The following is a 16845-nucleotide window of genomic DNA, read 5'->3' as shown; positions in this document are numbered from 1 at the left end:
CTTTTTTACTTAATTAGGATCTGACGGGAAGCAGCAGTCCATTCCATTATTCAAAATAAGCTATTTCTCAATGTTCACGCGTACTCTAATATCCGTCGCGGAACACATTGACTATATACCTTTTGTGTCTCTCTTAAAAAACTTTCGAATGAGGTATAATGTATATCTATAATTAGGGAATAAAGGGTCGCAGCAGTCCATTCCATTATTCAAAATATCCATTTCATTATTCAAAATTGGCTATTTCTTCATTTTCACGCGTGTTTTGATAATTGTGGCACGATCGACTTGTTATGTCTATAATCAAAGGATGAAGAATAGAAAAGGTCCAGTGAAAATTAAAAAAAAATACCACGTAAAGATCAATTTTGATATATGTTTTGGTATTCAGGTCGTCCATACATTGAACCAAGGAAGTTCTGTTAAAAATAGTTAGGAAAACCCACTAGTTTATCCTCCGAAACTAAATAAATACATAAAAATTATAAATCTAAAGAGTATTTGTATCAATAAAAAGAACAACTTTGCAAAAGACTACACTAAGTATACAGGTACATTATAAATCAAACATGTTGGCGAAGGTTTTCGTGCCTACCCTTAATAAATATGTTGGATAAGTGTGTCCCCTTACGACTCCGCTATAGACTAGTTTTAAAACGACTTTTAAAACTTTATCGTTAAAACGAATTAGCTGACTCTTTTGTTTTAATCGATTAATTTATATAATGAAATTGTATGAACAGTTATATTCAAAGGAGGTTGATGGTATACACGAAATTAACAAAATGGCACAGTTCATAGTACATCAATATAATAATAAAAGTTCAAGATATACTATTATAAATATTACATATCATGCAGTTATTGAATTTTCTCTCCTCGGTTGCTTTTAAATGAATAAAGCAGCAAACTACTTGACTGCAGGAAAACAATTATAATTTGATGTACTTATTAATCGTTCATAATAAGACATCTTTTAGACCCATTTTATCAGTTAAACTTGTAAATGGTAAAATTGCTTGTTTTTTTTGTTATTTCAGAGATCTAGAGTAACTGAAGGAGATACATTACGCTACCTTAAGCTTTATTCGTGAGTTAAACCATACTCTTAATATAGATAATATATTTTCATCTGACAGGGGAATTTTTAAAGTACATACAGATATCGATGTATTTGAAATCAAATGGAAAGACATATAACTTATTACAGTGAAACTGACATTGTACAATTAAAATATTTCTTTTGCTAATCTTTTTTACTTTTTATCGTACGAGTCCAAAAACCAAACGTTGCAGTTTAGTTATAGATACATGTAAGCTTGAAACTTTCTTTAGATTGTATGGTTCATCAAACATAACATTTAATACATATAATGACAAGTGAGTTTTGCTGACAGAGCTTCTATCTCTCCTATATAATTGTTTGAGATGACGAGATGGTAAATTTATGTTGCTGTTTAAAGTTTCAGTGTTTTTGTTACAAGATATATCGTAAAAATATCGTTGAATAGAAATAACTCTTACCAGTCACAGCGTTTATAAAGAACTTGCCGTCTTAGCTGAATATATCATCAATTGATTTTGCAGTCTACATTCATCTATTTAAAATTGTCCCTTTTCACATACATTTTAGCGAAGTAAGAAACCTAGTGCCTGTTTATCGAACAGTTCTATGATCTAAGGAATAAATTATGATAATGTCAAAACATACGCTTTGTCTCAGTATGCTTATTGAAGCTATTTTAGGACTATCCTAGCGAGGATGTCGATCTGTTCCTAGTGTCTTTTTGTTGTTAAGATGTACAAGTACCCGGCCACGTCCACTTGTTTTTTTGTCCATCTGATGAGTTAAGCCTTTTTCAACTGATTTTTATAGTTCGTTCTTATATTGTACTGTTAAACGACTGTCTCAGGCTAGGGGGAGGGTTGGGATCCCGCTATCATGTTTAACCCCGCCACATTATGTATATGCCTGTTGCAAGTCAGAAGCCTGTAATTCAATGGTTGTCGTTTGTTTATGTGTCACGTATTTGTTTTTCGGTCATTTTTTTTTTATATAAAAAATAAGGCCGTTAGTTTTCTCGTTTGAATTGTTTAACATTGTCATTTCGGGGCCTTTAATAGCTTTAATTTGTATTACTATGCGGTATGGACTTTGCTCATTGTTAAAGGCCGTACGATGACCTATAGTTGTTAATTCCTGTCTCATTGGTAATCATGCCACATCTTCTTTTTTTTATATTTCCAACTGCTGTCCTAATTGTTTAACTTAAAGCTTAAATCATTTTTTTTTAAAACGCATCGAATTACACCAGAAATAAATAGTTATAAGAATAAAAGTAAGGAGCATCAATAGTATTATTATAGCCAGTATAAATAATAATTATATAATAATTGTACATTCGAACAAACAAGCAAATGTAACAACCTTTGATATGATAGTTAAAAAAGATATTTGTAAATGGTGAATACTAATAATGAACGATGATCGGTAACAGTCGTTATATTGTTTTGAATGAGTTTAATGCGAAATCTAACGATTTCACACTTACAAAGTTCCAAGTCAAATAAATTATTTAATATCGGATCACATGCGCTTGGGGAAATATACGTTAGAATATCAAGAAATGTTAATTTTTTAAAAATAAAATACACCAAAAAAAGGCGGATCCATTTTCTTAGTGCAAACGTTACAGACATGAAAATCCATACGTCTGTATAATCATTGATAATATCAATGTCACCCAATGTGGTCTATTTCTACAAAATTATTAATACTGCTCCTTTTTAAATAAACATATATAGGCGGCGTTCGTATTTGCGTACACATTAACCATCATAAAATATAATGGACTTTGAAATAATGACATTTGCAGTGGTAGATTCCTACCATTTAGTATAAAAGGTGGTTCACTCGAACACTTAAGCTGGCAGCAAGTTTGATAGCAGGATCTTTTTCGTAAGCTAACATTTATTAGATATAATTATTTTATACTTTCTTTCTTTGAAAGTTTGAAAATTTTCGTTTTCCAAATGTAGTACGTACAGAAATAATTGTAAGTATTAAAGAAATAATAAAAGAACATATGCCATTTTTTTGGGGTATGTTACCACGCTTACTAATATAAATCATGATAAATATGTGATAACAAAAAATATGATGTGTGCGACAGAAAAAATAAACACTAAATTTTAGTACATTCGGCTTCCTCGAATTTTTAAATGGTACAATTCTCTATAAGTGGAATATAAACATATGTATATATAAAATAGACGATGTGGTATGATTGCCAATGAGACAACTATCTACAAGAGACCAAAATGACATAGAAATTAACAACTATAGGTTACCGTACGGCCTTCAACAATGAGCAAAACCCATACCGCATAGTAAGCTATAAAAGGCCCCGAAATGATAAATACATAGTTCTGCAATCTGTTGTATGCTATCAACAAGGAATTTCAATAGAATAAAATACGGCATGCGACGTTACTCATGTTAATGAACTTTACAGTTTAGTGAAATCTTTATACTAAAAATGGCATTGACGTTAAAAGACTGTGAAAGACCAAATGAATGGTAACAAGTTACTCACAGAACTTCTTAAACACATTTAAATAGTTAAACACATTGATACAGAAAATAGTTAGTACATACATGTTAAATTGACAATTAAGTCAATATTCATAATTGATATGTAACTTACGATTTGACATATCTCTTTCTCAGGTGTTAAATATTATGTCGCACAAAAACGGATTCAATGAGGTCAAATTATTCACTTGCATATATCAAAAATTCATCAGCAATGTTTCTGAGCGTATTGTAACAAAATTAAAGGAAACTGGCGTCTAAAGCGAATAGTCATCTCACCATTTTACTTTCATTAATGGTTGAATAAAAAAAATATATATTTGATTTGTTTATTTTATTTATCTTGTAACTTAGCCCCTTTAAATGGCCATTGATTTGTTCTCACATACCTGAAGATATTTTTCTCTTTTCTAAATATAAATGTTATCCAATTACATAATTTGAAACGTATTAAATATGAGATATTCAGTAAAAATCAACGGTCAGCAATCCTATACAAATGATTAACACGCATTGACATCAATTGTTATTTTCGATATATCAATGCAGAGTTAATTGGAAACAATATTTGGGATACCGAAATTGGTATCAATTTGCTTTAGGCTAAAGGAGAAGGAGCTGGGAGGATGGCAAGGGATCCCGTTTTGTGGTCAACATACTTGTTGAATATAAAAAAATAAAGCTTCAAAAACTTTATGATAAAGAAAAGGCACTTTGATTCTCTCCTTTTTTCTTTTCACTCTCAAAAGTTTGCAACCCCCTCTCCACTTTAAGTTTAATCCTACCACAAAACATATTTAGTTATATTGCTAACACTCGACCGCACAAACATACAAATGACTTGCAATTTATATTGATTGTGTTTTATTACTGTTATCTGCATCATTTAATTCCATTGATTGAGAAAAATTCAAGATTTAAATGGTCAGTCTGCTTTTCTATTTAGATTATTCATGTTTTGAAAAACTTCAAATATAACACTTTTCGAATTTTGGGTCCTCAAAATACGCAATGCTCTTCAATTTTGTACTTGTTTCGATTTATAACTATTTATATCTTAGCGCCACTTATATGTGTTATGTAGATGAAACGCACGTCTGGTGTATTAAATTGTAATCTTGGAACTTTGAATTTTCGTAAAAAAAATAAGGATTTTCTAATCCCAGGAATAAATTACTTTAGCCGTATTTTGAACATCTCTTTGGAATTTTGGGTCCTCAACGGTCTTCAATTTTGAGCTTGTTTTGCTTTATAACTGTTTTGATCTGAGCGTCACTGATAAGTCTTATGTAGACGAAACGCGCGTCTGGCGTACTAAATTATAATCCTGGTACCTTTGATAACTATTAACCAAAGGCAATTGCGCTGCTTCATGTGGGCACTTAGAGAATCTTTCCATATTTTGTCGAATTATAATAAGTTGACAAATTTTTAAATGCCTGAAAATAGCTGAATACCGCAAGTTTGAAAGAACGTGGTAAAGTGGATATACATAAAATACATATAAAAAGAAAGACATTCATAACTAAACCATGTCTAGGTACTGAAGTTGTAAATCGTCTTTCTGGTACATATTATTTCATTTGAGAACTGAAACTTTGAAGAATTTCAAAGACATGTCAAATTTATTATTTAGTTTCAAAGATGCCTTAGCAATAGCAATATTTTAAGCGTCGAATACTATTTCATTTTAATTAAATATGATACATGTTGTTGGGAAAAGTATACGATAAGTACATGTTTATAGACCATTAAATATTCAAATTGCACTGCTATGGCAAAATGAATCGGTACTGAAACCATCGCTGAATAAACAAAGTCATACAATTGGGACAAGCAATCGTTATACATAATCAAACGACATGGTACTAAAACAAAGAGGCGTTCATGTTTACCTTTTGAAGATGAAGAACATTCAGTCGAACAATACATCTTTTTAAATATGTAACGGTTTGACGTCGCGAAAAACAATATTTTACGTAAGCGACTCATTATCTTCATTGTAACTGTGTCGCGTGCCATTTAATTAAGCAAAGTAAATAAATCAATGAGACATTCGGAACTGCCGAAACCTTTCCCTTTGTTTAATTTTATAGTTAACTAAGATACTAAAATTGGGTGGTAGCGTTACTACGGATTTCATTCAATTGAATATATTGGTCACATGATTGGTGTTGCTATATCTCACTCATAATAGACATATGAGGGAACTATCATACACCTACGATTAGGATTACAATTACACTTACAGGTAACATTTAAAGCTTGGGCTTGCTCAAAGTGTAAAAATAAACCATCTATCCAAAACACTGTAACGATAGTGATGTTTTTCTGTAGTTTAACAACGATTTTGTTCTTATTTATTTGAAGAAATGTGTTAATATTAATTATTGTATACGGTGTTATCCAGGTTAAAATGCTGTAGTTGTACGAATTATGATAGAATGAACTAACAATATTTTAAAAATAAATTTAACATGAGACACACACAATATCGCTAGTAATTTTGGATGCATTCAATCTATCAATCATATCTGTAACATGTGTACAATGAGCTTTAAGCGTGTATTTGGCGTACGAGAAGCGTTTTAAGCGGTTATCGGGCGTTCAAGAAACGTATGTTGGCGTATGCCTGGCGTTTGTCTAACGTAGATTGTATGCATGCTACGAAGGAAAACAGTTTCTTGAACGTATTTGAGACGTTCTATCATGGGGTGTTTTTTACTTGTAACAAACACACCCGCATACGTTTTAGTTAAAGTCGAACGATCTCGAAGCGTATACAACTTGCCTAATTGGAATTTTTTGTCATGGTTCCATATCCAAAAAATGTGCATGATCATTGTTATTATCATTATGAAAAGTTTCTTGCATTTACTATAAAATGATCAAGTTTACCAATTCATATGACTTAACTGCTAGATATTTTCGTGAACAAATATCATTTTGGATACTGAAAGATTCACACCATAATCATGACAATATGAGAGCTTTAATTATATTTGCACTTGCACTACGTTAAATTTATTCTATTTGCTTTTTTTTAATGCGTTTTTTTCCCTGAAACTACAATATACAATGTTATAGCTTCCATTTCTACTTTTTTTTAAATTGACAGAGTAAGCTTCAGCATTTTTAATGGTGTAAGTCATACCTTTCTTGATTCAGATTCTTTAATTGGATTATAATTGTATATAGTTTGTCACAATATTTTGTGCTTTATCAATATATGTACAAGACGACATTAAGAAATATCTGTTGTAATTGTAGGACAAAAAGCAAGAGATGTTTTACTTCTTATTCCGGAAACTTATTACACAGGGGAAAGAAGAGAAAAGCATGTCCGTTTGTATGTATATAAATATTTGATACCTATGTTGATTTGTATGTATTTACAGTTGTAACGCGTGTGTGTTCCTTAAAGATATAGAACACAATATTATTATCTGCATTTGGTTTAAAAAAAAATATTTCACTAGATGCCACAGTATATCTTCTACAGCAAATACATGTATATATATATAAGTGATGATAGTCGGTAAGGTAAATTCGTTAAACGGTGTGCTAGTGACCTACTACGATATATATAGACTTACTGACCCCATATATATCGTATTAGTCACTAACATACCACGTAACCATTTCCCAAGAAATCGGAAATCAAAACATTTAAGTTCAATTCCCTAGATCAGTATGCTCTGTTTATTTTCTCTTCTAAAAAGTACGGCTTAGTATGGCAATTGTTATCTTATAGTTCGTTTATGTGTCTTTTACATGGTCACTGGTTTTTTTGTTGAATTTTAGTATTTCTATTGTTTCGTTGTTTCCCTTTTATATTTTTGCTCAATTTTAGTTTGTTACCCGGATTTGTTTTCTCTGAATCAATTTATGACTTTTGAACAGAGGTATACTACTGATGCCTTTATTTTAAAGTTATCTTCAATGTCTTCGTATGCTTTATTAATGGACTAAGTTGGTCTGTTGTCTAATTAAACTCCTTAATGACACATCACTTTTAAACAGTGTTTGTATAAAAGTGACACCTAACATCCACGTATTCCAACATCAGTCTGAATTCCAATAGCAAAAAATCTTATTCGGAAGACTCCTTATACATACTATAAGTATTGTATTGTAATTATATTACAAAATATTGATCACATGATGCTAGTATTACTAGACAATGTAGACTTGCAATTGCTTTAAAACAATCCGACATTAATATAATGTTTCGGTGGTTTTTGTATTATATTCTTATGATAAATGTGTAATATTTATGAAAGGGTTTAAGCATTGTAGGCCCGCCATCATCAGGGATTTACCTATATCAATTTATTTTAATTTTGTCGTCAATAGATCTGCAATATTTTTATGCTTTTTATAAGCTATTGTTGGTTTGCTTGAAAATATATCGTTGCAAACTGCATCCTGTTTTAGTAGGTCCCAATGTTTACTAATGCATTGTTTTAATTTATGAATGCATGGATTAAATTTCGTTGCCAATACTAAAGGAATTTCCTTTGTGTTTTGTTTGGCCTTTTTTCTTATTAAATCAGATCTTTTACATGGTAATGCCTCAGTTATATACTTTTCGATTTCAATCTCCTTGTATCCTCTCTTTATTAAGTTCGATCTGAACTGTAACAAAATATATTGTAAATCAACATATTTTATTTGTTGTTCTAATGTATCTGATTACTTCGCCCTTGATAAACCCTGCAAACACATGTCTACTGTGACAGCTTTTACGATCTAGATAAAGGAATTGCTCAATTTTAGTTTGTTACCCGGATTTGTTTCCCCTGAATCAATTTATGACTTTTGAACAGAGGTATATTACTGATGCCTTTATTTAAGGTGGTATGGGTGTCTTCCTCCATCTTGGATTGTAAAAAACAAAGAATCAAAGGTCCAGATTTTCCATCAAGTTAGCAAAATTTGATGCAGGAATGCAGATGTTTAATGTACTTTTTCATTTAAAAGTACCAATTTATAAGAATATAACTTCTAAATATTGATATTTTTGCAAATGTTAATTATTTGTGGTTGTTTTTATTTTTTTTTAAATTGGCATTTTAAGGGGAGGTAACTCTAAAAAAGTGCATTTTCTGAAGGATTCTGTATGGAATTTTCCTATTTTGTATTTTAGCCGGAAAAAACGTACGGTGACCCTATCTTTTCTTTTGATATTCTCAAAGCAGTGTCTGAAAGCTATCTTTTCCTGAAGTATTTAACAATTCTATCATTTTGTTTAGTTTCTAATCACAAAATGGTGTTTTTTCCTGTATAATCCATACAAAATGTGTCATTTTGTCCCGTCCTGTAGCTTGAGAAAATGCGCGGTGACCTATCATTTTTATTATATTTTTCAACATGTATCAATAGATACAACGTTTTGACAAAGTATGAACAAATTCTATCATTTTTATTTTAGACTCCCATACCACCTTAAAAGTATTCTTCAATGTCTTTGTATGCTTTATTAATGGACTAAGTTGGTCTGTTGTCTAATTAAACTCCTTAATGACACATCACTTTTAAACAGTGTTGTCATCTTTAACGGTTGACAGGTATGTTAACAATCATTATTAATCTACTACAGAATTCATGTTTTGGTTGGTACAAAGAACGATAGGTTTTCTTTGTTTTATTATAAACTGACATATTTGTTTGTCTGAAACGTTAGGTTGCAGTCTTGTAATTGACTGCTCCATATGCTTACATGTACAACAGCTGATATTTGAAAATAAAAAAAATAAAAAATGCTACATAGAAAAAAAATTTCATGTTCATATCATGTATGTAATAATGTGGAATTGTGATTTAATCGAAAAAAAAGTGGGTCATACCACGAAGAATAAAAAGTAACGTAACGGTAATCCTGAAGTCAAAACATTTTTTTTCTACTTTCTTTTTGCTGTTTTTACTAGGCTGCACCACTTCAAGTAAACCTGATATCCTTCCACTTTCCTGGATTGATATACCCCAAAAGATGCAAGATTTTTTTTAAGTCTTTATATGTTTTTCAATTCAGCATAAACCGATTATCAAACAGAAAAAATTGAGTTCAGAATTTTTTTTAGAAAAAATGCACTATTTTGTTTCCATCCATGTTTTGACATGCACCGGAAACTTGAGTTGTAATAGAAGACTGGTACCTATAACAATATTGACATGTCTTAAAAAAATAAATCATTTACTAAGTTTCATTAAGTTGCCATATTTGAACATAAAAAATGCTATTAAAAGAACTGTTTGGCTGTATTAATAAAAATAATCCCACTATTAAAGCAACCTTCTCTGAAAACAATCAAAATTTGGAAATCAGTCATGTCTATCAAATGATCTGTAAATCCAATTCTAGTCTATCTTTATGAAGGTTTTCTTATTATTTGGATACTGTGAAGCTAAAAGAGTATTCTTATCTATTATTTTTATTTTTTTTCCTTCTGTTTGATTGAAGAAAATTCAATAGTTTACCACTCCCCCTTTTTCAATGAAATCTTCCAAAGTGGGCCTCTTGTTTAAGTCAAAATTGAAAAACTACCCAAAACATTTTCATATTGAAGAATTTGCTATAATACAACTATCTGAACACCAGAAATACCATACCCTTCTCTTTTTTGACTATACTGGTCTTTATACATGCCTACTATAGCATGGTTTTTAGACTGTACTTGACACACCAATGCATATAAAATTTGAAATAAAATTCAAGAAAATACAAAATGAATACTCAAGTTGGTATTTTTGGTAAGAATATTGATTATTTGTCACACCTAATCACAAAAATCCTTGTCACGAAGGATAGTTTTAGAAAAATTCTACTTTTTAAACAAATTTGTAATCCAAATATTGAAATTTCAATTAACCATGCAGTGCCGCAGACAGGAAAAAAAGTATAGACTCATGAAAAATGAAAATGTTTTGAAAATCTTTTCACCAAAAGTTTATTTTATACATACTCTACCTAAATGTCAACAATTGACCCATAACAATAATAACCCTAAAGAAAACTATTACTTTTGTATGTAGCTCTCTCTTCAACTTTGCACTATTTTCAAATAAAACTGTGCAACTAGAATTTTCATCACAAGAAGAAGATTTCATTGAAAAAAAATCTTTCTATGTTCTCTTTAATTGAAAATCATGTATGTAATACCATCAAAATCTCAATTTGCCTCAAACTGTTGTGCTTTATATCTATAAATACGTTTGAATGGTGTGTTGTATAAAAAAGCATAATTATTACATAATTTCAGTTCTTTCAGTGTAACTTGATACCCCAATATTTTTTTCTCTTAAAAAAGTCCTTAAATCTTGATGTTTTATCATTCTGGGCACACAAAAGTCCACATAAGCTACTTCCTTGCAGTGAGCATATGAAAAAAAATACCCTATACAGGTTGCTGTCTTGTAATTGACTGCTCCATATGCTTACATGCAAAACAGCTGATCTTTGAAAATAAAAAATAAAATGCTACATAGAAAAAGAAATCATGCTCATATCATGTATGTACTAATGTGAAATTGTGAATTTAATCGAAAAAAAAGTGGGTCATGCCACGAAGAATAAATAGTTATTTTTTTTTCTACTTTCTGTTCGCTGTTTTTATTAGGCCGCACTACTTCAAGTAAGCATGATATACTTCAACTTTCCTGGATTGATATCCTCCAAAAGATGCAAGAAAGTCTATATATATGTTTCAATTCAGCATAAACCTATTATCAAAATGAAAAAATTGAGTTGAGAATTTTTTTGTTTCCATCTATGTTTTGACATGCACCGGAAACTGGAGTTGTAATACAAGAATGGTACCTTTAACACGCAATTAAAGACACAGAACAAATATACGATCTGACAACAATTATCTGATAATTTTTTTTAAATTCATCAAAGTTCTGCATTCATATTTGTTTGAACATTTTGAAAGTCGTCGATGCATTCGAAAATAATCTCATGTGATGTACATACCAACATGCTTTCAACATGAAAGAACATCCACATTGTATCGTAAGAGATGTGACACATTTAAGGTAACTTTTACACATCTTGTTTTTTTAATCTGTTTATTTTATGCGTTTCTATCTATTAACGTGATGCATCCACTTTTTAGTTTTAAGTACTTTTGTAAACACACAAGTACCGCTATTACAGTTTTTTGTCGACATAAGTTCGTTCGTCAATATCATAGTCATCTCTGATATGCATGTACTATTTGCTACTGGAACACATATCCTAACACAATCAATGTTTTACTCTTTTCGCGTGTTGTTTTAACGGCAATCACTTTAATGTACTGTCTTTGTATTAAATTATAAAATTAAATGTTATTGATTACTACTTTTCAGTAATTACAGAAGCCCTATAAAATTTTAAAACACAACCCTCTATTATTTGAAGTACATTTGCTCTTGATGTATAGACATGTGTGTCTGAATCATTTTTCTACATAATTTCAGTTGTCTGAGGAAAATTTAGTATAAAGGGCTAAATCATCCTCACACCTGATTCAAACAAACAATTCTCTGAAACTGATATTATCAAGATTCTTGAATTCTTGATTGAAAACATATTTGTTACGTTCGGAGGACGTGTTTTTCAACAGACTGTCGGCATTCCAATTGGAACAAATTGTGCCCCTCTACTTGCCGACTTGTTTCTTTATCATAACGAGGGTAAATTCATGCAGGAACTTCTTAGTAAGAAAGATAAAATGTTAGCGATATTCTTTAACTCTACTTTCCGCTATATAGATGATGTTCTTTCACTAAATAATTCAAAATTTGGTGACTATGTGGAACGCATCTATCCCTTTGAACTAGAGATAAAGGATACTACAGATACAGTTGAGTCGGCCTCATATCTTGACTTACATCTAGAAATTGACAATGAGGGTCGGTTGAAAACAAAACTTTACGACAACAGAGATGATTTCAGCATTTTGAACTTTCCATTTCTAAGCAGCAACATTCCAGCAGCACCTGCATACGGGGTATATATCTCCCAATTGATACGATATTCCCGTGCTTGCATTTCCTATCATGATTTGCTTAGAGTTGCTGCTCACAAGGAATCTATTAAACCAAGAGTTCCAAATGGTGAAGTTGAAATCATCCCTTCGTAAATTTTACGGACGCAATCACGAGTTGGTTGACCGTTATGGAATAACCGTTTCACAAATGATATCTGATATGTTCCTTACGTCGTAACCACAATCCCCTATTCTTTCATTAATGTGATCTACCGAATTAGACTATTTACCGGATTTGTTATCGCATAAGCAACACGACGGGAGCAGGATATGTTTACCCTTTCGGAGCACCTGAGTTCACCCCTAGTGTTTGATGGGGTTCGTGTTGTTTATTCTTCAGTTTTCTATGTTGTGTCATGTGTACTATTGTTTGTTTTTTTGTTTTTTTTTTATTTTTAGCCAGGTGTTGTCAGTTTATTTTCGATTTATGAGTTTGACTGTCCCTTTGGTTTCTTTCGTCCCTCTTTGTTGAGTGTAACTCTTGTAGAAATTATTTTAATCAAATGTAATCCGGAAATATGTTAAAAAGATTTTAGTTATGTTGGTGATTTTGTAAAATCCCAAGTTAAAATCAAGGATTTTATAAAAACACTAATCAGTTAATTGATATTACGAAAACCCTGAAAATATTTGTCTAGTCGGTATCATCTGAACTTGACCTTATTTTCATGGTTTATTGGTCAATGTTAAATATCCAAGATTTGGACTTTTTTTCAGATATATTTTGTACAACTGTATTCAAGTACAAAATATTTATAAGACGAGTATGTTGTTTAATGTTTGATTTTGAGATACTTTTATCTATAGTTAACTAAATTTGTTGTTCGCAATGATTGTATGGCCTACATGTGGGTCTGAAAGGGTTTATCTCACCTTGACATAATGAACATTGAACCGTAAATCTGAATGGTTATTTAATGTAATGCTTAGGGTATGCACTTGCTTATTTTTCTTTAAACGTAAATTTAATTATAAACGCAAGAACGCGTGAGACGTTTCAGTGTGAGCAGTCAATTGGATGTGTTTAAATTAATAACATTCTTAGACAAAGGAACATGATTTCACTTTTTTGGCAATTGAATTTAAACTTGCTTCCAGTACACATTTGTCAACTATTTTTAGACGTTATTCTTTTGTTTTTGTTGTTTCAGCTTTGTCATAGTTTTGTATATGATTGCTCGTTCTTAAACATGTTTGAACTATGACATTTTATGTTTGCCTTTTTCAAGTCAGGAGTCCATTATTTATGGCTTACATCGATACCCGTCTGTCAAATTAAAATTTGTAGATTGTTTCTTTGTATAAGCTATGGTGTATATGTAGTTGTCTCATTGACAATTGCACCGATTGTGATTATTTGAACCATACGCAGTTGAATAAATGATGCACCATATTTGGAAAAACATGAATCATCATGTTTTTTTTTCTCCAAAATATTTCACTGATGTATACATTTTCATTGACTATTTATGAATTTCTTTGTAACTTGTCAGTTTCATAATTTATACGAACAACATTATGTAAATTTTATAATGAAATTGATAAAATAAAATCGAAATTTGTAACCTATTGTCCTCTCTTCTCTTAACCTTAATGAAACTAAAAGTTGACCAGAAACTTTTTTATTAAACTCTTAAAAAGTTCATATCATAATAAGCATACTGTTCTATGTCAGGAGTTTATTGTTCGATGATTGTCGTTTGTTTGTGTGGTTTACTATGTGTTTATTGTTTTTATATAGTCATTTCGTGGCTTTTTATAGTTTTCAGTTTGGTTTGGGCAAACGCCCTCGTTGGCGGATTATAAGTACTTAAGGCTTTTACTATGACAAAAAAAAAGTGAAAACACACTTGATTTTGTGCCTCGTCCAAATATAAATGTAATGAGTTTGGCTATGTTAAAAAAGGATGCCTTGGTATAGTAACCAATATGAATCTTAAAGAGTTAGCTCAAGACTATCTGATACACACCATCGCTCGCATGTACAAATGTAATCCATCGAACTAGAGGTAAAAACGCAAAGGAAATTCAAAATGGAAATTCCTATATAAAATGATCAAATTAAAAGCGCAAACACATTTAAATTATAAATGTAGTACTACTGAAACTAAAATGTCTGCTACATATCTTTACCTTTTCCTCGATAATGACACCAATACCATTCTACCTGCCTCAGTATACAGAAGAACGTCTGAAAACAGCACAACATAATCTTAACGATCACTATCAAAAAGTTAAATCACAAAAATACTTAACTTAGAGGAAGATCAATAGGGAAAGTCCATAATCACATGGCAAAATCAAATAACAAAACGCATCAAAAACGAATGGACAAAAACTGTCATATTCCTGACTTGGTACAGGCATTTTCAAATGTAGAAAATGGTGGATTAAACCTGGTTCTATAGCGCTAACCCTCTCACTTTAATGACAAAAGGAGAAGATCCGGTAAGACCCCTTTTTGGCCCAAAAATATAACAGTTTTACAAAATTGTTAAAATGTAAACTTTTAGTTATTTATTGGACAGTTGAATGCTTCTGCTACATAAATATGGGCTGTTTTTTGACCATACAATGCACATATATCGGGTTGTAGCACCATTAAGTCATGCTAAATTACTGAAATCTTCAAAATTCTAGCATTTTAGGTAAATTTTAGACGGTTTCCGTATAAAACAAAAGTGGCCGCATTCGTGTTCATCCTTAATATTGAAATGTAAGTTGTATTTTATGATAATGCATTACATATATAAAGGTTGTGGATATACACGGATGCGGCCACTTTCATTTTTGACAAAAACCATCTGTAAAGTGACAATTTTCAGCATATTTGGTAGATTTTTCATATTTGAGCTTGAATCGGATCGTTCTTAATGACTAAATCAGTTAAAATCTTTCACATTAACTAATTGAATCAAGTGAAATAGACACTTAAGTGTTTAAAAAGTGGTCAAAATCTTTCGTCAGATGAAACTGAGATTTGAGGCCAAAATGAGTCCTTACCGGACCTACTCCTTTGACAAACTGATACGATTTGTCTGTGTCTCAAATCATTAACAAGATTATTGTATTCGCAGTCTACTATACCAGGATAATTGGTCGTTTTACCATTGTGTCCTATTTCCGATTCTAATGTGTGACAATTGGCATGGCGAACGATACATAGTAGTACACGATTACCCTGTCGACGCATCTGGTCTACACGAACGCGGAAGCTGTATTTAGTTTTGTAATTATTCGTTTTCCTTTTGTATCAGATTAACACATTTTTTTTCAGTGTCAACGACGTCAGCATAAAGAAGTTAAAGATCTCAAAGACGAAAAACCACAAGCAGTACTTTCTATTATTGGCAATTTAGATAACGATAATTTAAAACAACCTCTTGGATATCAAATTGAAAATGCTTTGGAGGAAATAATAAAGAAAACAGGTAGGTACAAATTGTTTGTTACACAATTTTATTGTTTGTTTGTTAATAATATTTGAAGTTTTGTAATATTATTATACTCCCTGCCCCCTCCCCCCCCCCCCCCCCCCCAAAAAAAAGAAAAGGACAGAAATTGGACAAAAGCAACAACAAAAATATATTAAATGCCATTCTAATGTAATTTATGATTTCTCGCACCCAAAATAATGATCAATAAAAATAATATATTAGGAACACAAACTACAATGATCCACAGTGTATCAAACACGTCAAGTGTCCACAACTATTAAAAAAACAAAGCGTTTGTAACAAAAGATATAGTACGATGTACAACATATATTTGTAGAATATATGTATCAACGAAAAACATTGCTTCTATTGCTGAATTAATATCTCGTAATTTTTGTTTTGTATTGCTTAATATTGTTGATTATTGTATAACAGTGGTGTCTAATTTTAAGGTTTTCGTCCCTGTTTAAAATCAGAAGAATAAAGCGAGGTCGGCATTTGCAATATTTGAACAACTGTGAAGGAACGTCAAGTACAAACATACATTGTATTGCCTTGTACAAAACGGAAAAAAGGCACCGAACATATGCAGCCTCAGGATGGTTATGATTAGAAAAAAGGAATCTGAGTTGGTAGTATAGGTGAATGAGGATCTGGTGTTGAAGGTTAGGTAAAAAAGGAAAATAAAACCTTCCATCTCGAAGCTTATCTATAAGCGTTTTGTTTATCAATTTGAAAGCCTTGCTTAGCAGACTTGATGATATTTTCTCATCAATAC

The 16845-nt window shown here is 31.2% G+C and overlaps 1 long non-coding RNA gene across 1 annotated transcript; it reads left to right on the top strand.

Moving 5' to 3' along the window:
* The first annotated feature begins 1038 nt into the window (after window positions 1-1038).
* LOC139485646 (uncharacterized) lies at window positions 1039-16043 on the top strand. Its single transcript, XR_011655360.1, has 3 exons — window positions 1039-1090; window positions 6866-6944; window positions 15908-16043. It is a non-coding gene; the product is annotated as an uncharacterized lncRNA (long non-coding RNA).
* The last annotated feature ends 802 nt before the right edge of the window (window positions 16044-16845 follow it).

This window comes from Mytilus edulis, chromosome 8 (genome assembly GCF_963676685.1).
Source record: "Mytilus edulis chromosome 8, xbMytEdul2.2, whole genome shotgun sequence".
NCBI lineage: Eukaryota > Metazoa > Mollusca > Bivalvia > Mytilida > Mytilidae > Mytilus > Mytilus edulis.
This window is presented reverse-complemented; position numbering and strand designations above follow the sequence as displayed.